The sequence below is a fragment of the Aythya ferina genome, assembly GCF_964211825.1.
Source record: "Aythya ferina genome assembly, chromosome: 7".
Classification (NCBI taxonomy): Eukaryota; Metazoa; Chordata; class Aves; order Anseriformes; family Anatidae; genus Aythya; species Aythya ferina.
Window position 1 is genome coordinate 25,606,865 of NC_140302.1, and position 23,632 is coordinate 25,630,496.

At 42.4% G+C, this 23,632-nt stretch overlaps 1 long non-coding RNA gene across 4 annotated transcripts in view; it reads left to right on the plus strand.

The window, feature by feature from the left end:
• LOC311439958 overlaps window positions 1–23,632 on the plus strand; it is a 62,061-nt gene that overhangs the window by 34,546 nt on the left and 3,883 nt on the right. For 3 of the 4 annotated variants that reach the window (XR_014695109.1, XR_014695110.1, XR_014695111.1), the window contains one exon: window positions 17,621–17,787. This is a non-coding gene — a long non-coding RNA (uncharacterized lncRNA). Of the gene's footprint in view, window positions 1–17,620; window positions 17,788–17,990; window positions 18,296–23,632 lie in introns of those variants that run through there. The other variant, XR_014695112.1, reaches the window with a different exon arrangement.

The following is a 23,632-nucleotide window of genomic DNA, read 5'->3' on the forward strand; positions in this document are numbered from 1 at the left end:
CCTTTGGGATTCTGCAAAGACCTGTGCAAGGGCTGGCTGAGTGGGAAGGGGACACATAAAGAGACTAAATCAGAGACGTAAGCCCAAGAGGAAGGAGATAGTTTGCATTCAGAAAGCAGATCATTTCTTTCTCCTGGCTGTTGGATTTAGGTGTTCTCACCTGTGGCCAAAGGCTGACCATTGTACCCTGGAGCTGGGCATATTGCAGCTTGTCTGTGGCTCCCAGGTCTGTGTGTGGGTGCTGCCTCCTGGAAATCACTTCTGGGGGTTTTCCAGATACAGGAGGCGTCTTCAAGCTGCGTAGGTTTGTGCCACAGGGGTGGTGATGCATGAGATGCAGATAAATGGTATGAGTACCATACAGATAATGGCTATTTGTTAATAAAGTCTGGTGAAATTTACCTGTTCTCTGCCTGAGGGTTGGCAGACACAACAGCTGGACTTCCCTGTGAAGAAATTCAAGGGACTTCTAGGAATGGAGACAGCTACTTGGTCCATGAACATTTTGTAGAAACCGCTTCACCTTCAAGGGAATGCCATTTTCCATGCATCCTGACTCTTACAATCTTATTTCTGTTGCCAATTCATAGTGTGCGGCTCAGGAAAGTTATGTATAACCCAGCAGGTGGTTGTCATCTATATCTTGCTGCCACATCTTGGCAGCAAGAGAAAGGTCAGGAATGATCTTCTCTATTGATTTAAAGTAACTTCTGTTTAGCAGAGAGCACTGTTGAATGCAGATACACATCTCTCTTCCTGGCTCCACGGTCCCACCACCCCTTAACATGGGTGAGAGTGAACAGGAATATCAATCCTAGCTGGCAGGGTGCTTCTTCTTTTGAACCTGTGCCACTGTGCCGAGTTTTAAAGAGAAAAAAAAAAAAAAAAAAAAGTGTGAAGCCTGTTCTTTAGTGTCTCTGGTACCGCGTTGGCTCAGTTGGAAATCCTGGCTTTGTGGGTTAGTCCGTCTGTAAATGGAGAGATCGGAGCAGAAGGGAATAGCTACAAAATGCCTTCCTCTTCTTGTGACATGAGGATATTCTCTGCTGTGCTGCCTCGCCACCCAGGGTTAAGTTGTAGACTTGTTTCCAGCTGAGCTGAAAAGGGCCAGTACAGTACAGAGCTTCCTGAACAAGATCTTGGTATCCACCAGTGCTGGGATACTCTGATTTGAAGCACCTCAGTTTTTTTTTCCCCAATGCCATTACAATAGCTGGTCCTGAAAAAAAAAAAAAAAAAAAAAAAAAAAAAAAAGAAAAAGCTGTGATGTGTTTGGACTTGGCATGGTGCTTTTCGTAATCTTAAGTGTGTCTATTAAAACAAAAAAAGGCCATATTGAAAATCAATTTTCTCCTCGCAGGTCTTGAGCAATTTTGTAAGATATAATAAGATGAGCAATCTGGTTCTGGCAGTGAAAAGAACAGATGCCAGACTATAATTTCCCTTACCAGAAAGTGCTGTGGAGTCACTTTGTGTCACAGAGAGAAGAATGTGTTATTAATAGGGGACAGTTACAACGTGAAGCCTGGGAGCAGATGCTGCATCTGGTCTGCGACATATGGAAGATGGCAGGAACACATCCGGGCCAGCCAGGGGGGAGATGACAAAGGCTTGGAGCAGAAGAAGTTGACCTCACCTTGACCGGACACGGGAAATTCTTGGGTAACACATCCATTCCATTAAGGGGATGGGATTTTTGACCACAGAAACTCTTGCTTGTATTTTTTTTTTTTCCTGGCCAGCCTCTGTGGAATCTGTCAGCACAAAGGTGGCATTGCCCCTCTGCACAGGCCTGGTAGCTCTGCGGCCCTAATCTGGGCCCTTTGCAAATTTCTCAGCTGAAGAAAGATTCAAAGAGTTGTGAAGAAAATCTTCCTGAAGAGTGTTGACACACGAACATATGCCTTCTCTTATCTCTAGCAACGTCCTGGACCTGTCACCAGCTCCTCCTTATCAACGTCAGAAACGAGCCAGCTTCTGGAACAGCACAACACCCCTTGCCCACTTGCTCTGTGGGTACAGGCACGCATTACGTTTGAAGTGGGTGCTGGCTGCTGCAGGGACACGGGTAAATTCACGCCTGAATTTATCACATTTTATATCTCAGGGCAAGCAAGCCCTATCTCTTCTGAACAGACATCAACTTGTTCCCCATTCTGGCCAGCTCGCTCATCTCCTTATTAGAATTACTGGTGTTAAGTATTGGGTCACAGCTAACCTTTCCTGGAGGCTGTGGCAGAGATAATATTGCATTCTCAGCATCATCAGATTTGTTCTTCTCCATTAACTGATGGGCTTATGTTTTCCTTTAGTGTCCTCTTACTTTTAATGTATTTATAGAGCTCCCTTTGTTGCCTTTATGTCCCTGTTACTTGTAATTCAGTTTAGGGCTTAGCCTTCTGATTTATCTCTGTGTGCTTACGTTAGTCCTTTATATTCTTCCATAGCTGCCTGTCCTTGTTCACTCTTCCTTTACAACTTCTTTTTTGGTTATTCAGTCTTTAAAGTGTTCCTAGTATAAACATATTGTTTTTAACCTGTGTTCGCTGTCGTTTCTCTGCAATGAGCTGTAGTGCTGTTGTGCTTTCGATGCAGTTTCTTTCAGCACTACCAGATCTCTTGTGTTCCTCTTGGCCTTAGATTACCTCCCAACAGACCATGCTTCATGGTTCTGAATGTGTTGAAGACTGCTTTGTAATTTTTTCCTTTTTTTTGAAGTCTATTGTTCTTCTGTTCTTCTCTTGGTCTTCTCGCCCTTTCTTCAGTGTCTCACGATCACACCCACCTTTCAATTCTTAAATTTCTTTTACTTCCTCCTCATTAGAATGAAATCTAGAGTGTCCACCTACTCCCTATAATTTTATTCACCTTTCAAATCAAAGATTTGTCACTATTACAAAGAACTTAGTTCACATCCTGTTGTATTGTTTTAAGTTCCTCCAAGATAGGTGATAATTGAGCCATTTAATCAAAAAGATTCATTCACTTATTTCTCTGGATCCACCCCTCCCTCCCCACTTTCTCTAGAGTAAGGGACCTGGAACAGGGACTATCTTTTCTCCCGTTTCTGAGCTTCCAACAAGCACTGCTGCCATGAAGTGTAGCACCTCTTCCCTTTTTCTTTGTTATTTCTTTGGATATGTATATGTAGCTTTCCCTATGTATTTTCTGTTTGGGATTGATTCTGTTAATGCCATTTTAAGAACGGGAAGGCCCTGAATTTATGACCCGAAAGTGAAAACAGAACAGAATCCCTTGTAATTTATTCCAGAAATTGCTTTTGTCATCACAGCGAGCTTTGAGCAATTGTGAAACATCTCTACTCATTATTATGAACCAATACAAAAGACTAAGCTATGGCTGTCCTACTAAGGCCTTGCTTCGAACACCATCTTTCCCTTGCATCCTCCACATGCTGTGTCAAGGAACGTATTTGCCATGCAGTTTGAGGCCTCTCTTACTATTTTTTTCAGAGCAGGGCTACCTGGTCAGATAACTCTGGGAACCACTAGACTTTGTCACTTCTCATTTGTCTCTTTGCCTCACAGTGTCTCCACAGTCAGGATTCTCCTGGCTTTTTAAGGAAATGGAGTCAGTCTCTTTCCCGAGGGAAGTTTAGATGCATGCTTGTCTGGTCTCATATGAGGAGAGTCTGGTCTCACCAACACGTGACCTGTTAGCTAAGCATTTACATGTGCAGGACACAAGGGTGTTCATGTAACGTCTGGCATTTTTACCACTAGAGCAGAAACTGCAGCTCCCTTCCTTGTTAATAACACTAAGTCATTATCCTGGACCAGTGGCAAAGGATGGCTTGATGCACGCTTCATCAGTGAGTTGAAAATATATTGGAATAGGTGAGCTTATGTGCTTAAGTGTGGCCCCAGATCCTCCTATTGCCCTTTGCTAGGACAGAATGAAGTCTTGTACTTCATTTTTCAGTGAGCTGAATCCTTAAAAAGTGTCTGATAATGGGAAGGGATTCACAGTGCAGTTCAGACTCAGGTCTGAAAGTTTTTATACTCTGAGTTTCCTTTTCTTTCTGTTTTCTCTCTAGAGTTGCTTCAGCTTGTAAGTCATTTGTCACAAAAAGAGGCTAAAAATGTTTTTCCGTTCTCTGCTACAAATAACAGAATTTATGGATCTGTTCTGTTAGTAATAAACGTAGAAATACTAGGTATTTAAACATTTTGCATATTTTGTAATCTTAATCATAAAGTGACACCATAAACACACATTATCGCAGTGTTGTTTATTACAGTGTCTTCACAACAGCAGAACATTTAATTCAGTGTTTTACTCATTTTGGACAATTACAAAAAGAAACCTTTTTAATAAGTCCTCTGCTACTGTTTCTTACTATCTAATGGCAAGTCATAATGTGCCCAGAATGGGCTGGTTATACAAGTGTTTTGGCTTTTATTTCATTTAGAAAAAACCATAGATGCACAGAGAAGCTTGAAATTAGGAACTTTAATAGGTTCAAAAGTCAGAGTAATAAAAAGGTTGGGGTGCATTGCCTATTTATTTTTGATTTCATTACTTTTAAAAGCTACTCCTGTGATTTTCTTGGAATTCTTAAGTAGCGAGTCTAAACTCCCGAAATTTGATGCTGACTTAGGATGGTCTCTAAAAGATTGTTAGCCTCAGGTGAGAAAGAAACACTTCCCTGTGTAAGAAGCTTAGCAGATCATTTGCCATTCGTGCAGGTTGATTGATCCAGCTAGTGCAGATCTTGGGTGGGTAATGTGCAATGGTTTGACTCCCAGCTGGGCTAAGAGTGGTAGGTTCAAGTTTCTGCTCTGCTCTGGAGTTAATCCATTACCAAAATCGGAGCAGGTGTTCAGAGGTTTTCAGGAGCATAACTGTGAAGAGGGGTTAGAGATGCCAATGTTTGATTTGGATACCACAGTCTGTAAAGTCACCCCTTGTTGAAGGGGTGTGCAAATACCTCTTTGCAGTGTTCTGAGGCTGGAAGCTTTAAAGGTTCTTCAGTAATAAGGAACTGGGACAGAGCTTGTCTACAGAAAGAAACTCAGGGGAAGTACTGGTATCAGCGAGAGGAATAAATTAGCTGCATCAACTCATGCCCTCATTCAGAAATAAAGCAGCATTAGATTAGAGGGATGAGTGGCAGGGCTTGAAAAACTTCCAGAACAATGATGTCCATTTGGGAATTTAAAGCACCTTAATTTATGTGATGCCTCCATGCTATTTGCTGATTTACTTCATCTTTTCTGAGCGTTCTTTCCCGTGGTGATATGGGTCACGGTTAAGTCTCATTACTCAACTATCTGAACGTAATCCTAAGGCTTAGGCTTCCTTTGCAAACACTGATTGCAACAAATTCAAAACCTCTTTTCCCCAACTGTAACTGTTGTCAATATTTCCTCTCTCTGGAAGCCTTTTTTGCTTGAAGTTTCTTTCCCTCCAGCTGTGCTATTCAACCATCTGTGCCAAGTTGAGATGAATTCTTTGAACCTTGCCAAATCTGTATGCGTCTCCCACACTGCCATGCTCTGAGCCTTGCACCCTGTGCCACCCTGTCCTGGTGGTGCTGCAAACCCAGGCTGAGAACCACACCAGCAGATTGCGTAGATGTCAGACTCAAGGCGTATGCACGGGCTTGTTCCAAGGGAGAAATTAAGAGTGAATTGGTTTTCATATTGCCTTTTGCACACCTGGTAATTTTTAACCTAAACTTGAAAACAAAAGCTGCTTTCACTCACACTCCGAGCAAACTGAGGTCAGCATTCAGCTCTGAAGGAACTAATTTGTAGTATTAACAGAGAATTACGAGGGAGCTCTGGATCATCCCATGAAGTATAAGCCTGCCTCTGTGTGCAACGAGATAACAACCAGCCATCCACGGATCTTTAACCTCTGGAGTTGACAGCATGAGGATGAAAACAGAAAAGCCTTCCTGCTAGAGCACAGGGATCAGAGGAGGCCTGTGTAATTACTAGCCATTAAATAAAGTACAATCCTACGTCTTCAAATGCCAAGACACATGTATAATTAGCTGATAAACTGCAAATGAATAATTATCCAGCAACGAAAGCCAGAAGAGTGAAGGGATGTTGTTCACCTTCTCTCTCCTTGCAGGGAATAGTGCTATGTAAATTGTTTATTTTAGTAAAAAGTTGGTTATGTGGTAGCACGATGACTATCTGAACTGGGAGACAGCATTTCGCTGCTAGGCCCAGTATTGGTTGCTTTGTGGACTGTGGTGAGATCGACGTAGCTCGGAGATTGATGGTGGTTTAACTTCAGTTATTTCACACGGGCTGGAGCTGCAAGGGGAGCTGCTGCTGAGCTGCGTGGCTCTCGCTCTGCCCAGGGAGCTGAAGGCAGCAGCCGGGGCGCATTTGCAGGACTGGAGTTCAGATTCACATCTGCAGGATGGAGGCTGCATTTTTGGCTGCCCTGTGCCAGCGCAGTGCTGATGATGTGAAGGTTGCTCCATGGTGCTGGTTTCCATCACCTGGGATGTGGCTGTGAGGTACGATGCTCGCTCAGGTGACTGTGCTAAGTCACCGTGCATCAGCTGAGCTACGGTAGCAGTCCCCAACTGCTAGGTCAGAAGGAAAATAATGTAATTCACTTCAATCTATTTTCATTGCGGTGCAAACTGCTGGGTAATCTCACGTTTTCTGTGACATAAATGTTTCCATGGACGTTTACAGTAGTTCAGATGTGTCATAACTTAGATGCCTGTACGAGCCTCTTTTATTTTCATAATTACCCAATCTCTAAAAATTCCCTCTAGATACGTCAATGTTTCTAGATTTGGCAGAAGTAGGAATGAAAGAAATAAATAGACGCAGGGAACTAAAATCTGTTTTGCTTCCATAATTGAGGTATTTTCAAATCAAAGAACGTTGGTAGAAACATATTGTCCTCAGTGCTTTCAAGCTTCAACAGGTTTAGCGATGTAAGTCTGTGCCTAATAATCTGAAGCATGTTTATTGCTTTTTGTTCAAGGAGTGGGCTGTTTAACAGAATTACATGTTTGCTTGCAGTATGTTACTCAGCCTTTAGATGTCTCCTGCTGCTGAAAACAGTTTGGAAAGGGTGTTCCACGGTTAATGAGAAAAAGAGCAGAAGTTTTGCTGCTGCCTGTTTCGGTTCTCTTTAATGGGTGGCTTTAAACGCTTTTTGGGAAGATCTCTAATTTCATATACCATGGCAGCTAACAAGGGTGGGTAGTAATGCTTATATTTTCCAAATCAATTCACCCATTTCTTCCTAAAGCAGCTTCTTTGAATTTTGAAGCTTACAATTAAGTCTAAAATATAACACTTCAAGTGAAGTATATATGTATTTCTGAAGTTTGAACATACAAAGTGATTCATGATCATAGAACAGCAAAGATCTTTCTTAACATTAAGTTAATTTGTACTTTGGAAGAAATAGCATTGATGTGTGCTGGCAGTGGCTTTAGAATTTGTCTCTTAATAAGTATGTACATAAAAATGATTTCATATGCATAAGCTTTTCTTCTCAAATAATCCTACAGTTTTTTGCAGATGGATGTACTAAATAGAGCCAGTGAAAAATCAGACATTAAAACGCAACCTGAGAAGGGTTGAATTTCTTAAAAGTTTTTGGTTTTCACAAGCAGTTGTTCTAAAACAGTGTTTTTCGTTTTACTGTTTCTCTGGTTTGCATTAAAAATATTTCCACCAAAAGTTCATTATTTTTTCTATTAAAAAACTTTTGATTGAGAGCCTGCGTTGTGTTTGAAAACATCTTTTGCAGAAATACACCCAAACCCAACATGCTCTAACATAAATCAGAACGTTGACTATGGCAGCAGCTGAGCAGTGAGTGACTCCATCACATTGATTAACTCTGGGAACGAAGGCTATGAAATAACAAGTCAAACTATGGAGGAAACTTAAGTGAGATGTAGTTCTGAGGGAGAAAATCTGTTTGGGAGAGGAAGGCTTATGCCCTGCTTCTTTCAATCAGTGCAGTGCTGTTTTTTGATTATCAGGATTAATGACCTTGACTTTCAGCTCTCAATCAAAGGGCAGTGTCTCCAGTGGAATTGATTTCTCCTACCAAATAGCTGGTTTAGAAGCCATTAAAATTCCTTCAGACTTTCCAGTGGTGTTAGAAGCAGCTGTGAGTGATGTTGGTAGATAGTTTCTGGTTGGAGTTGATTACGTTGCCCCCATCCCACCACAGTTCTATCAGTTTGATTTTTTTTTTTTTTGTTCTGTTTTGGGAGTTTTTTTGGATATTTTGGTGACCCTTTTCTGTACCACAATATAACGTGGTTAGGTGTGTGTAATGGGCAGTCAGTATGACCAGAGACTGCAAGGCTCCAGGCCAAAGGCTTCATCTGCCACAAGGATTTCAGATTGTTTCCCCAGTATATGATCCACTTTTGAGGATATTCTTTCAATATCTGTGCTTCTTGGACTTGTATTTGTAAGAAGATTGCAGCAATCCCTATGCTGATTCCCCTGGCTGGAAGTTGAACTATGTACCGGCGAGAAAGAGGACAGGTCTGAATCAGATGCAGAAGAGGTTTCAGTGTTGATTTCCCATGTTTTCCTCCGGTTGTAAGTTGAGGTGTTTCAGGTTCCGTGCACTCTAGACACTGACCTGAAATCTCTGCCTTGTCAAGGTATGTTTCTTCTGAAATGGGGGAAAAAAAAGTTTGTTTTGATGTATTGACAATTTCATGATGAAATACAGGATTTGATTAAAAAAAAATCTGCCCTGCTCTCGTTCTGACTCTGCTTAACTTGTAAGATGTGATTTGATTAAAGTACATACCAACACGGTTGCAAAAAACAACATATTCTGTTGGGCAAATCTTAAGTGTAGAAAATAAAGGGAAATGAAAATCATTTTCTTCTCAGTAGGCTGCCTGGGAAACTTTAGTATGTAAAACATGACATTGTTCGTAGTTATTCCTTGTCCTCAGGGTGCCAGGTCTTAAATTCTGGAAGCCTTCAGAGATGCAGCACAGCAGTGTTTGATTAGGGACCCATCCTCAAAATTTTAGTCTGGGTTCCTCCTGCTTCTCATTTTTTGGTATGAAGCAAAATAAAAGGGGGAAATCCGAGTGATGAATTTACCGGGACCAGGGAGAATTTAATAGAAGAAAGCTTTATTGTGAAACCTTTTGTAACTGTTTGAACTGTGCCCAATTAGAGCAGAGAATACATGGTCTTCCTCAAAAGTAGCTAAATTAATTCTCCCTCCATGCTAGTCTACAGTGTGGAAGAAGCCATTTGGTTCCCAGAGAGTAAGAAGAATAGAAACAAGGCTGTAGTGCACTGAATAACTTCACAAATTAAGGGTTGTGTTCTGGGATGGTACAAGGTGGCATTGTGCACTTTGTTTGTACAGCACTGCAGTGAGAATCAGCAGCCTGCTACTTTCCTGTCTGTTGCTGCTCTTAGGCATTTATTCAGTGTCAGATGTCTCCGTTTATCTGGCGAAGGCAGGGATAGTACAAAGGAAGTTTCTCAGTGAACTTTCTGTGGTGCATTAGGAGGAGTGTTGCCAGCAGGTTGAGGCAGGTTGTCCTCCCACTCTACTCAGCCCTGGTGAGGCCTCACCTGGAGTACTGTGTCCAGTTCTGGGCTCCCCAGTACAAGAGGGACACGGAGCTACTGCACCCAGTCCAGAGGTGGGCTACTGAGGTGATGAGAGGACTGGATCAGATGGGAGAGCTGTTCCTGTTTAGCCTGGAGAAGAGAAGACTGAGAGGGGAACTTATCAAAATGTACAAATATTTGAAGGGACCCTGTCAGGAGTATGGGGCCAGACTCTCTTCAGTGGTGCCCAGTGACAGAAGAAGAGCAACGTGCACAAGCTGAAGCACAGGAGGTTCTGGCATTTTGAGCCCGTGAGGGTGACAGAGCACTGGAACAAGTAGCCCAGAGAGGTTGTGCTGTCTCCTACTCTGGAGACATCCAAAACCTACCTGGATGCAATCCTGTGTGATGTGCTCTAGTGACCCTGATTGGCAGAGGGGTTGGACTTGGATAATCTCCAGAGGTCCCTGCTAACCCCAGCTATTCTCTGGTTCTGTATGAAAAGAAAAAGGGTGAAGCAAAGAAATTCTTCAAGGAAAAGAAGTGAATGCGCTCAATTTTGGCTTTTAGCTGTGAGAAAAGTCTTATTTCAAATACCAGTCTTCATTGGAAGTATAAAATGTTGAAAATCTTAAAGGAGGACTCATTCTTTAAAGGGCTCTGATCTAACTAATCAGTTTGAAGAGCCTTGAAAGATCTATTTCTAAGCCATTTGAGAACGTAATTTTAACACCTTTAAGGCAAACTAAGATTGGATAGGATTGTTTTAGATCAAAGTGGGCATTCCTGAGAGTTTAGAAATAAATTAAACAAGATCTTTTTCTGGCTGCATCTTCTGTAGTTTTTTAATTACCTCTCACTTCATACTGAGTCTTGAGATGGGAAAATACTGGATTATTTGGATCTTCTCTATGCCAAAGTTAGTATTAAGAGACATGTTGCTGGAACTTCTTACATTGAGGTGTTAATCAGTTGACAACTACAGAAGACGTTATATATATTACTGACATTAGACTGTTGATCTTATGCCTAAATTTTAATTTGACTGATTTATTGATTCTTAATTTTCAAGTGATTTGAAGAGATATCGAATGCTATTTTTTAATTACACAGGTTGAGATGAAAGTTCCTAGGTAGCTTAAAAAGTAACGGGGTTAACTCATTATATTTCTCATGGCAGCTTGATCTTTTCTTGCAGCTACTTTCTTCCTAGTAGATTTGATTATACTGAAAAAGTGATATTGATTCACGACTCACTTGCTGAGTCTCTTTATGGAGAAGGGCTTTGCACAGTTCTGAAATATATATGGAGAAGACTTCATGCTTACAAGATTTCCTTTTAAGAAATTCAATTCAAAATTGAATTTCTTGAATTGAAATTCAAATTGAATTTCTTGAATTGAAATTCAAATTTTAAGAAATTCTTGGCTGGGCAGTGAAGAGAGGATGGGCAAGTTTAGGTGTTACCTGAGTGCACCGAGTAATGCATAGACTCTGTCCTCAGAAGAATGCTCTTCAGAATGTCTTAGGGGAAGGTGTGAATAAAATCACAAAATCGGAGCATAGAAAGAGGCCGATGTCCTTCCTGAACAGTTCCAAGAATGCTTGGCAGCCACAGGCGTTCTGAATGGCAGTGCAAACAGCTGACAGACAAACACCAGGGCAATAATGAGTGTTGTAAGTGCAGAGGTGCCAACGACAGGACGCCAGAAATTGACGGGGGCAGAATCTGCTTTCTGTGGGTAGCACTCTGTTTTGTAGACCAACTAATAACTTGTGTGAACAGTAAGAGCAGGACTGGGCTTTAAACATCCGGCCTCCTTTATACTCCAAACTATGAAGGGTGGGAGGAAGAGAAGGTTTCATCTTGGTCTTCTCTCACCCAGCTTTGTGCCACAGCTAGGTTTCCAGAATATATCTTGCTGATTTGGTCACACACCGCTTTTCAGTCTTCAGGTTGCTTCTGCTCATTGTCTGACTGGAAAAAAATCCCGTATTATTTTAGTCCTCGTTTCTTTATCTCTCCAGCTGTAGGATCAGCCAGGCAAGCCTTATATGAGCTCAGCCTCTAGCTGCTATAATTAATTGGCCTTAAAACTGTTTTCCCTTCCAGTCCCACCTTGGTAATCTCAGAGCTGGCAGTAAGCAAAAGATCACAGGTGAGGATGAAAGTTCTTGGAAGACCGAAATGACTTCTTGTCAGTCCACACTAGGCTGTCTTAAAAAACAAAACAAAATTACATGAGGAAAGCAGGCAGAGAGCTTCAGAGTATTAGATCAATCTAACTCAGTGCCTTGCTTAAGGAATATGTCTGCAAATAGTTCTATTGGGGACTGAGGAACCAGTTGCAGATCACGTAATGCATTGTACTTGCATTCAGCTGTTTGCTAACACAGCATTTCACAGGGATGGCCCTTCACTGCCTGACCTCCAGAGAGGCACAAACAGGACAGAAAAGCTCTGTATCAAGAGCTACTTGACTGAGGCCCAAAGCTCCAGCTGCCAGAGGAGATTGCTCATCTTCACGTTGCAGCAGAGTGAGATTTGCATTACAAGGAAAGCTCTGGGAAAGTGCAAGTCTCAGTGGCTTCAAAAGTCTCTGCTTCCATGGAGCTCCTTACAGTGTTTTCAAAGTGAGTTGTCTCAGGCTATTTCATGGGTATTCATCAGCACAGAGAAAAGTTCCGGAGAAAGATTTCTTGCTAAATGGCTGCGTTTGTCAGTTGTTTGGCTGCAAAAGTCACGTTAGAGTCATCTTGGAAGGCTTTTCTGGAGACACAGGGGTTTTAAAATCTCCAAGAAAATATAGAAATTTGTAAATGAAAAAATAACCAAAGGTTTCCAAAAGCTCCTGTGGTCGGGCCCTATAAATACACTTAATAACGGGCCCCTGTCATGGCAACAGTGCATCACATACTTCCCTTCACGGATTCCCAAGGCTGTTGCTGGAGCTTGGTGGGATCCCATCTGGTGTTTGAATCCCTCCTGAGAGGTGGCAGTGACTTGTTTTGTGTCTGTAGGCTTCTGACCGCTGCTAATGTCAGGCAGCAGGGAGTTAAGAGCAGAGTGGTGTGGAGGGTGCAGGGGAAAAGGTCTTTCACCCTGTGTTCCTGAAGTTGTCTTAATTAAAGCATAAAGGGCAGAGTTATGTACATCGAAAACAACTGCTTGCGTGTGTCAAAACCATTTCATTCCCTTTGTGGCTTTCTCTGTGTATTGATTCACTCAATTAGCGGTGCATGGCATGTTTCTCTTTTAACAAAATGCTGTGATTCTTCTGACATTTACAGGGCTGGGCAATGCACATGAACCACAGACACTGCTTCAGACAGTCTTCGGCGTACAGATCCTTGGGACTTCTTTCTCAAATACTTACTGCTTCTACAAAGCATCCCACCCTGCCCACTTACTTTGTTTCCTGTAACTGATGAGAGATCTATAACAGCAGTAGTTGCAAGGAAAAAAATGATATATATAGAAAAAAAAATAGTTTTTTTTTTCTTGAAGTGTTGACATCAAATGCCAGACATCAAATGAAATAAAACATCATTATAATAATGAAATCCTAATGGCTCATGTTTTGAAAAAGATGCAATGATTTCTCCCTCCCTAACAGATGGTTTATTTTTGGTCATCTTCAAAGCTGTTTTCTGTGCTCCCAGCAGTGGGAAGATGTGCCCCTGAAACGTGTCTGTATGAAATAAGGCTAGAGTTTGATCTTAATGTTTTAAGGATAATTATTTGCTGCGCTCTGCTTTGTGCTTCCCCTTCTGCCAGCTGTGAGCCAGGGACACCGCTTGATCAGAGCATGAGGGCTGAGCCCTGGACCGCTTGCTGATAGTGCTGCCGTGTTGTCTCTCTCTCACTTTGTGCCTCTTTTTTCTGCTTGGAAAGTTGGGCTGCAATTTGCCAGTTTTTGAGCCAAATTCCAGAGGGACTTTTCAGGCTCTTCTGTTTCATTTTTGTTTCCCAGAGGTTGATGTTTTAAGGGTTAACAGGGTTTCAAACTGGAAAGGGCAGAACATTTAAAGAAGCTGTAACAAAGGTTGGTCACCCACTTTTCAAATAGCAGGCTCTCATTGGGGCTGCAGCAGAACCTCATGCAGCTCTTAGCCCTACAGGGGCTGTGATATCACTGGCCAGAGGAGACCATGTGGACACGTGTCAGCTTGGCAGGACTCAGTAGGATTGGCCCTGCACAGTGAAAAACCTGTGTGACTCACTAGGTAATCTTTGACTCAAGCCTGAAATGTCAAATTCCAGTACAATCTGAATGTCTCTTCCTGAGCATCTTTGAAAATCTCAGCCCTGGTGACATGGGTAGCTTCTGTTTTTTGTACCCGGTCCTACCTGCCCTTCTGCTCTTGTTTTGGTCTGTTCTATATAAACCAGACTAATGCTCGTTAAAAGTGAAATAATGTTTCTGTCAACAAACTGAATACAATCAAATGTTAAAGTATTTTAAAGGAAAAAAAATTCCACCTCCCCATTCAGCCAGTACTTTGCTCTGAAACTTGCTCTTTTTTTCAGGCCTCTCTCAGAGCTTGGCCTCTGTGTCCCCCCTCTAGTGTCCTCTCATTTTTTTTTTTTTTTTTTTTTTTTATTTTTTTCCCCCTGATGTGATCACAGTGGTTGCATGATTTCTGTGCATATGTGTATGTGCTCACCTGTGCAGCCTCCTGGTCAGCCTAGTTTCTGCATCAGGATTTCCGTATCTTTCACTCCCTAACCAAAGGGACATTTTGTGGTTCTCTAATTACACCCAAATAGAAGAAAGCTACTCAGCCAGTCTCCTCTGGAAAGTGATGTGTCTGTAGATCAAAACAAGGTGGCAGTGGGCCAGAGGATCTCTGATATAACCTCATTTGGACTTTGGCATGTAGAAAATGAAGTCATTTTTAAGGCTTTGTTTAGGCAACACATATAAAAAAAAAAAATCTTTTTATTCTCACTCAGAATTTGCTTTGTCTCATCCACTTCTCCTGTGATTGTGCTTTTTGTCACAATGCCCTGAATAATGCATGGTCCCCAGTGAACGCAGGACGGTTTTGTTGTCATACGAGCTGTGAAGGAGCACCGAGATTAAACTGTACACTTAGAGCCACTGCCAACTGCTTGATTGATTTCTGACAGCTTGCTGAGGGAAGGAATTAATTCATTGAGACGTATTAAACTCCTCACCCCTACCTCCCCTTCTGTTCCTTGAAAGGGTGGTCCCCTCATGGCTGCTGGAAGACAGCTCTGTGAACTGCGGGTGCTGGGTGCATGATGCAGATACTTGCCCCAGCCCATCTGATGCTAGTAGAGCTGCTGCGCTGGGTTTCCCTTGATCCGCACATCCCACCTCTCAGGGGGATTCCCTGGTGAATTTGAATGCCAGCAGCGAGTGCTTTAAAGCAGAGAGGCTGCAGTCCTGTGCCTGCCACTGCTGGGCTGCTTTCAGCAGGACTCTGGGCTGTGCACAGGATTAAAGTGGCCTCAGGCCTCTTACAGGGACCGTACCCTAAGCTGTAGTGCCTGAGAGTCACCGGGTCTGTCTGATTTAGAGCGTGAAGATCCAGCCCGCTCTGTCCTCTGAGGACGTTTCTAGCCTGGTAGATGTTCAGAACATGGCAAATTCATACAGGAGGCCACAAACCGCTTCATCAGAGCAGGTCACGTCCTAAAAACAAACCCGTCCCTTCTTTAAATGACAGACCTGATCCAACACGATGACCCCAGTGCTCTTGGGAAGCTTCACTCAATCTCCTGCTAAAGGCAACTATTCGTTCACTCTGCAGCATAATTGCCCTATTTCAAGGCTAGAGCTACCTTCCCTTGGGACAGGTTTCACCTTTGCTCAGCTGAGCATGTGTATGAGTGATCCATAGGAGCACACGGAGAGCAATTTAAAGCAGTAAATTCCCTGCTGCTTTTGGAAGCTGTTAAATCAGAGAGCTCTAGTGCGAAGAGAAGGTCCAGTGCGAGATTTTTCCCCTTTCTGAATAGGTTTTCTGTTGTTGTGAGCTGACACGGCTCTTTTTCCTTCAGTGCTAAATTCTTCCAGGATAAATTTTCAGCAGGGGTTTACTTTTTCCTTAATGGCAGTGATGGAAAGCCCGCGAGACAGATGAGAATGTTGATGAATGTGCTGTGTATTTGTTGCGTGGTACTTCCTTCAGCTCGATAGATCTATGATTAAAAAAAAAAAAAAAAGCAGGTGTGGGTACAGAGAACTAATATTTTTCCCACTTGTTTGGCACTGATTGAGAGGAAGGCTACATTTGGCTATGCGAGCTGTCAGGTGGCAGAAATAGGCCAGGAGAGTGAAGTTAATAATCGATAAAGGGTATGGCCAAATTTTTGCACGCCTCCTCCCTGGCAAAAGGGTTTTAGTTCAGGCAATAAAGCACCCCTTCTGTTTGCCTTTGGCTGCAGTGGGCTGTGCTGTTGCTTGACCTACAGCATCGGGCAGCTTTTGGTACAGAAATGAAGGTCTGTGTTCTGGAACCTGCTTCAAGGTCCAGTGGAAATGGTTCTCAGACACTGCTGTGGTAAACTCTTTCCATCACTTTAGAATGGCTAAAATTTTGTCTTAGTTGAAGGCTTCAGCATCCTTCAGTTAGGGGTTGCTTGCGCAGCTGTTTTGGTCACACTTAGGAGAAATATCCCAAATAGTTTGAAAACAGTTATTTTTGGAGGACCAGTTTGAGGCTGGTTAATACAGCTCATCGATGTTCAATGGGCAGACAGCATTCTGCAAGTGAGTACACCCTGTGCTACTCCTAGAAGGCTGTAGAAATCATCTGCTGGATTTTCTTCCTTCCTTTCTTCCTTCCCTCCCTCCTTCTTTCTTTCCTATTTTATGCAAAGTTCGTAGGCAATCTAGCAGACATTAAACAAAGTTCTGTGAAAATAAAATAACATAAATTGCTCCCAAGTTTAATAGAAGAGAGAATAATCTTTGTTGGATTTGGATTTTTAATTTTGCATTTTGCTAGCTGATAACATTTATTACAACTGTCTCTCTGCTCTAAAATTGGAGAGAGAAATAGTTTCTTTCGATTATTTTTAGTCACACTTTAAGTTAAGTTTCCATTTGCAAGCAGTTCATAAACAATTTGTTTTAGTTAAATGGTTATTAAAACGTTATCTTCCTCTCCAGTGGATCAATAGGACCTTCTCCAGAGCTGTGTGTAGCCAGCTGTAACACACTGCTCCTGATTGCAATACTCTTGTGGTCCATGGCTCAGCTACGGTCTGCTGATGGTTAAAGCCAACAGCAAAGACACCGGATAAAATCTGATTTCTGTTCCTTGATCTATCACCGAACTCCTCTCTATTTCATAATTTTCCCCATCTCCATCACAATCATATTAATTAACCCTTTATAAAGTGTTTGAAAAGCATTAGTGGAAAACTAAGGATTATTATCGTACATTATATACGGACTGTTAGCAAATAATGTGTGATTTTAATCTTAATGAATTTTAGGTTTCTCACAGAGTCATTTTTCTCTCAGTACTCCTGTTAGATTCAATCTTTAATATACTCAGGTCATCAGCATCTTGCAGTGCAGCAGAGGGATTAGCTTGGAAAACTCCTGGCTATCAGACAGTGGAAAGAGACAGGTACAGGACTTAAATGAAGCCTCATGGTAGCTTCTTGTTCATTGTTCTTTTGTCTTTAGATACCACAGTAGGCCTCTAAGTCTTTGTTTGGCCCCAGAAAAGGCAGTAGGAATAGGGGCCTCTGTGACCTGCTTGCAAGAAGCCAACATTAGAACAAGGAGGTGAACTTGATCTCTCAAGTCCTTGAGTGATGAGCAAATAACTAGGAATTTGCACATTTGTTGTGTCAACAACCAGTTTTGGCTCCTGCTTTCCATCTTACAGATAGTAAAAATTGAGGTTCACAAAGAAGGTAGTTAAAGCACTTAAGATGCCAATGACAGAGCTGGTATCAGCTGCCAGCCATGGAGAGCTTTTGTTTTGAGATGATGCCTTCTGGTTTTAAACATGTACAATTAAAACTGCTCTAAGATTAGTGTGCCTTTCTCCTTTGTCTCCATGTTTTGCAGACTTCCAATGTAACTGCTGTACAAATTGTCAGCCTGACCTCTCTCTGCACCTGTCCTGTTTGGAGGATGATATTTTCAAAAGCAGCCCAACATTTCATGCCTGCAAGAGCCCTTGGAAGCAATAATGGAGCAATAACCACCCACCTGTTTCTGGACTCACAAACCAGGTAACTTGTCATGAGAAGCCACCTGTGTTTGTGTGCGTGCTCATTCCCATGTGTACCCAAACTCCTGGCTGAAGCTGCACCTTTGAAATCACTCATACAGAAGGCAATTTAATTTCAAGAAACTGTACCAGGAGACACAACAGGAATGAAGGCTGCTTTCCAAGGTTGCTGTGACTCTCTTCTTCCTGCCCTTTTCCATCTAGGTGACTGGGACCAGGGAGAAGAAGGGCTGAAATTTCTGATATCTACTAGAGAGCTGTTCCTGGGAGGAGTCCTTAATTTGGGATTCTCTCCTCTGTCCACTGGATCATGAAACTGGTTAGAAAATGGCCAGGTAGTTAATTCGAAAGTGAGAGAGTGGGTGGCAGTGAGAGCTGACCAGGCACAGATATACCTGCATGAAGAGCATGGCTGAATACTCCTTATTTCCTCAGGGATTTTGCAAATTATAATGAGCATGTCAGAGGGCATGTGGGTGGGTTAGTACCATTAAACTTTATTGCATGGAGTAAGATTTGTTTATAGAGATTACTTTCAAAACCAGGGAAGTTTCTTTTCTAGCTCTACTGGTACTGGGCTCTGCACTTGGAGTGGGGGTATTGAAGTTTACAGTAGCTGCTTATGCTTGATGCTTGGGTTGCTGCAATGCATTTGCCGTAGAGGTGATACAATAAATTAAACTCAATTCCTGAGAGCCACTGCTTGCTGAAGTGACATGAAAGTCAACCCTAGCTGCTGTCCCAGGAGAAAGCAGGTTTGCCTATATGCTTTTACTGGTTTACTTTGTATTAAGCACTAGGGTTCAGTCCATTTTGCTAAAAGCAGAACATGTTGCAGCACTGCTTTAACTTGAGAGATAATAAACAGGCTAGCTCTCAATGCTGATTAACTGGGAGGTCCCCTGCTCTGCCAGAGCAGTCTGTTACTGTGCTGCTCTGTCTGCCTTGCTCCTGAGGGTCCTCATTATACCATTAGACTTACTCTTCTACCCTTGAACTAACTCAGCGGATAGAGATGAGTCTGCTTTTGTGAGCAGTACTGTGGGAAATGGTGTGAAGCTAGGGGAGAAAGTAGGGAGTTATTGGAAATATGTTATATACATGACTAAATCTGCCCCTTAGAGATAAAGGATTGGCTATGGTTGAAGTAGTGAAACCTTTACAGCCGTTGCCCCCCTTCAGCCCTTAATGACAGTGTTGCTGTTCTTTCTTTTGGTGAGAAATCAATAGATCCAACTCTAAGGTACTGAGAAAATGACAGGAGCACTGGTTTGGGTGGTATTTATAGACTACTCCCATTGTTCAATGGATGCATTGAAAGTGAGGCCCAGTCTGTTCCAGTGACTGGCCTTGCCAGGTTTAAAGAGGTTTAAAGAGCTTGTACTTCGGCAGCAGTTGTCATTATAAGAATTTTATTCATCATTTTATTCATCTATGTAGTCACTTTGCAACTGACACCCAAGATGGACAAGGCTGTGCATGTAATCAGCTCACATGTTATAAAAAGATATAAAAAGAGTAAAAAAAAGAAAAAAAATCAGCAACTCTTTCTTGGGGTTCCCAAGTGGAACAGAAAGGGACTTCTCTGGTCTTATTCTCTGAGAACCGTGTCTCCAAACACTCTCCTCACGAAGGCCTTTTCCATTCCCTACTCAGTTGACTGGTGAATGGGCTAAGCTTGAGTTTAACTAGACATCTTATTATTATTATATTTTGTATTCTTTCCCTTCTGATCTCTCCATTTCAGTTGTTCCCCATTTCTTTATAGTGATAGAGCTGTTATTCAGGTGCTCGATGAACTAGTTTCCCTGATTATTTTCCTCCCACATCCTTATGTTGGCAGGATAAGCAACCTTGGTTGTGTTCTCAGATCATTCCAAATTTTCCTCAGCAGGCTTCTTCCCTAGCCAATTTGTGCTGTTTTTACCTGTGTGTCTTCTTTTTCAGAACAAAGCAAAACTAACAATGTACTTATTTATTATTTAATTTGAGTTCTTTTATTAGCAGCACTGAGGCTTGGGATGCTTCATCCTAGATTAGGGACAGCATTTATTTAAAAATAATAGTTCATCCAAGCAGAAGAAAAGCAGCATGTTCACGCTCAAAGAGAAGAGAGAGTTGGCAAACTTGCTTTGCTTGGCATGTGGAGTCCTTCTGCTTGTCACCAGCCTGTACTCTGCCTAGAAATAAAGTCTTGCCTCTGTTTTGCACCGTGATTTGGCTCTGGGGCTCAATTTGGTAAGACACCATTGGACTACCTGACACCACTCATGAGCCTGGGACATAACAGTCCTGTGTGAAATGGCTCTTATTCTCATCTCTTGCAGGGCGTGCTCTTTGCTGCCAGGTGATGTGCTTGCATGCTGCATCTCACCATTAAGATCTGTTGATAAATATAGAACTTTCTGCTTATTTTCCATCATATAATTACCTTATGAACTGTTTTGTTTCAGTGTATTTCATAATTGGCACACCATAGATTCAGAGGACAAGTTTTTAATCACTCCATCACTAACAAGTAGAGGGTGTTACTCCTGGTGGTGAACAGCCCTGACTCTGTTAAATTGGTTGTATTTTAGTTTCCACTGGGTGCCCAATGGATAATAAGCAGTATGTCGTGGTGATAGAAAAGTCCTTGGCTCTGTGTAAGCAATATCTGCAACAACTAAAAACATCAGTAAGTTATCACCACTGTTTTCATCAAAAATCTAAAACACAGCATTGTTTGAGCCTCTACAAAGAAAATTAACTCTAGCCCAGCCAAAAATACAACAAAGGCAAAAGCAGAAACTTTTATCATCATATCCTGAATTGTGGTACTCTTTAGTTTCCCAATATGAATGACGTAGTTATTGTGTGCCAAGTGCACATTGCTTCTCGTACTTTCAGAATACAGGATTTTATGTGGTATCTCACAAGCAGTGTATGTCCAGCCAGACTCATTGGGGACTGGAAACTGTAAAGGCCGAAGGCCATAAATCTCAAAGGCTTCCATTCCATTTATTTCAGTAGATTTTAAGAGGTTTTGATCTGTATTGTTTCAAACATTGTCTGGGACATGGTCTGGCGTAGCGGTTCTCCTGCTTGGTTGTCTCATACACTTTGAGGAACATGAAACTTGATCCATTCTCCAGAGTATATTTTTCATTCTCAAGCTATCTGCCAATTTCTTAGTTATGGATTGTGTCTCTGAGTAAACTCCTAATTCAGATTTATAGAGCTACTCAGGAAAGGAAATGGATGCAGAATACACGTAGAAAATAGCTGCATGTCTGCCAGCCGGCTCCTTCCTTTCAGGCATCTCATTAAGAATCCAGTTCTCATACAGATATGGTCTGCACCTCTGAATTGCTCAGATTTGTGTGAGGACATGTTGGGAATTCTGTAAACTTGGAAAGCAGCTAGCAAAGGAATACAAAGCAGAAATATTTTTTCTAATTAAATGTTGCTGGTGTTACCAGAATCTCAAAAGTGATCACGTGTACTCAGTGCAGATTTTGTCTGTATCCATGAGCTGAAAGGGCCGCTACTTTTGCAGTTCAAGCCCCAGCCAGGGCATTCTTTAACAGTATGAAACTTTTCAAAGCAAATAGGAACGGAAACATTACATCTTGGCCTAAAAAATTCATTGAAAAAGGGTTTCTGTTTGTAAAATATTTAAACATTTGCCTGCGGTTGTAGAAATACAAGCAAAATTGTGCTACTGCATGAAAATCTTATGAACTAGAACGGAAATGGAGGTCCATGTGCAACTGCAGCCCAGAAGATGAATCACGCACTTAGCTGTAAATTATTCTCCAGAAAAATTATTACTTATTAACAAAAACTATTTTCTGACAATTTCAAAACTCTTGCACAGGAAGGAAATACAAATCTATATATACACACATGCATAAGCACAATATTACCATATGAAATATTCTAAAGCAGATTCTTTCACCTGTTAAAATGGTCCAAACCCAGACCTACTTCCACTAATCCTGTCTTCTTCCTCCCATCCTCCATTTTTCTCTTCATCTTTCAATCTTTCCTTGGACCGGGACAGTAATCTTGTGTGCATTTGCTTTTGGGATGTGTAAAATTCATGGCTTCTGTCCTGTCAGTAAATGAAGACATTTTGTGCTCAGGAAATTCAGGAAATACCACCTTCCTAAACTCCTTTGCAACTGTTTCTTCTTGACCTGACTGGCTTTTCCCAGCTTTTTACCTTGCTTGCTACCTGAAAGTGAACACAAGGGAGCACCAGAGAGTCTTCTATTTTTTTAATTTCTTATTTTTTAAGGAAAAGAAAATAATATCACTGAGTGGGTGTGTTTGAGGAGGGAATAGATCAAATTCCAGCCAGAAGGCACTATCTGAATGGAAAGTATGGCAGAGGTAGGCAGAGACTTTTCCTGATGGCCTGTACTCTTGTGAACCCAGGGAGCTGGGTCAGGTTATTGCCTATCCTGCAAGTCTGCTTTCAGACCTGAGGTAGACCTGCTCTAGATCCTGAGGTAGCTGGCTGAAGGATGGAAATACACCTTCCCAGTTTTCTACTACTGCACCCTCTGGATTTTAAAGCAAGGAAATCTGGTTGTGGGACGTGGCTACTTTCTGTCCTGTCAGCAGGCAACCTGTCTGCAGAACGTGCTGGAGCTTGGGTGTCAGGCATGACCTGGGGCCCCTGGCTGAGATATTCAACATCCTCCCATCAGTTTGATCTGTTTAACATGGCTGCACCCTGCTTCACCCTCCTGGGACTCCTCAGGGCACCTCTGAAGCCATCCAGCACCAGCCCTGGGCATGGCACTTGCAGGGCAGGGCTCCTGTCTTGGCCTGGTTCAGCCTGGACCCAGCTCGTGAGACTGGGTGGCCCTCAGCCATGCTTCCACTGGAAGCCCAAGTATCAGAGCTGATCCGAGGCCTCACAAGGTTTAGCAGAGCTCCAGGGTGTGTAAAGGGTGTCCTGTGGATGTGCCAGGTGTGCACTTGTGGTCCCCAGGGAAGGCAGAGCAGGGTTTGGTTCTCGCCACCGAGCTGTGTTCGCGTCTGTTTCTCAGAGCTGAGGCTGCTGTGGAGCTCTGCGGAGCGAGGAGCAGTGCAGAACCAGGCATTTTAACATATTTATGGTATTCTACAGCCCAGAGAAGTGAAACTGTGATGTGCCAGAGCTACTTATCTGTTGCTTATGACTATTGCACTACTTCTGTGTAATCAGCCAGAAAACTATCTTAGGCAGCCCTATTTTGCTTCTCTTGATGTCACGAACAAAAATCCCATTTGCAGCAGTGATACAGAAACAGGGAGGAGCAGATGCTGAAAATAATGCATTTTAAAATTATCTTGATGAGGGAGGGGAGGGTGCGGAGGGTACTACAGAATAAACTTACCAGATTTGATTAGATATGACACAAAATGAGCAGAAAATTAAGAAGCCTTTTTAAAGACAGTTGCCTGTAGGACTGTAAACCCTGAAGACTAATTCCTATAGTCTGGGGGTGACATTAGAGGTTTGAAAGGTAATGAATCTGGGCCCTCAGACAGGTGCTGCTGGGTTCTGGTGATTCTTCAGTATCCTGTATAAAGGTGCCACAGATCTTAGTGTCTTCTCCCAACACATGTAGGGATGCTGTGTGTGAAGTGGCCTGCAAGCTCTACTGAGCATGATGCCAGCACACTTCCTCCTTCAGCTGCCTCATCCCTGGAAGGAAGACTTTAGGATCAGGGCAACAAAACTGCCGCTGCTGGCAGTGGCTCACAGTCATGTTCATGGGCTTGAACTAGGTCTTCTGTTTTCTCTGGGATGGTGGAAGGGTGGGAATCCACCCTGTCTCTCCCCTGATAGACGTTTCCTGATGCAGTCC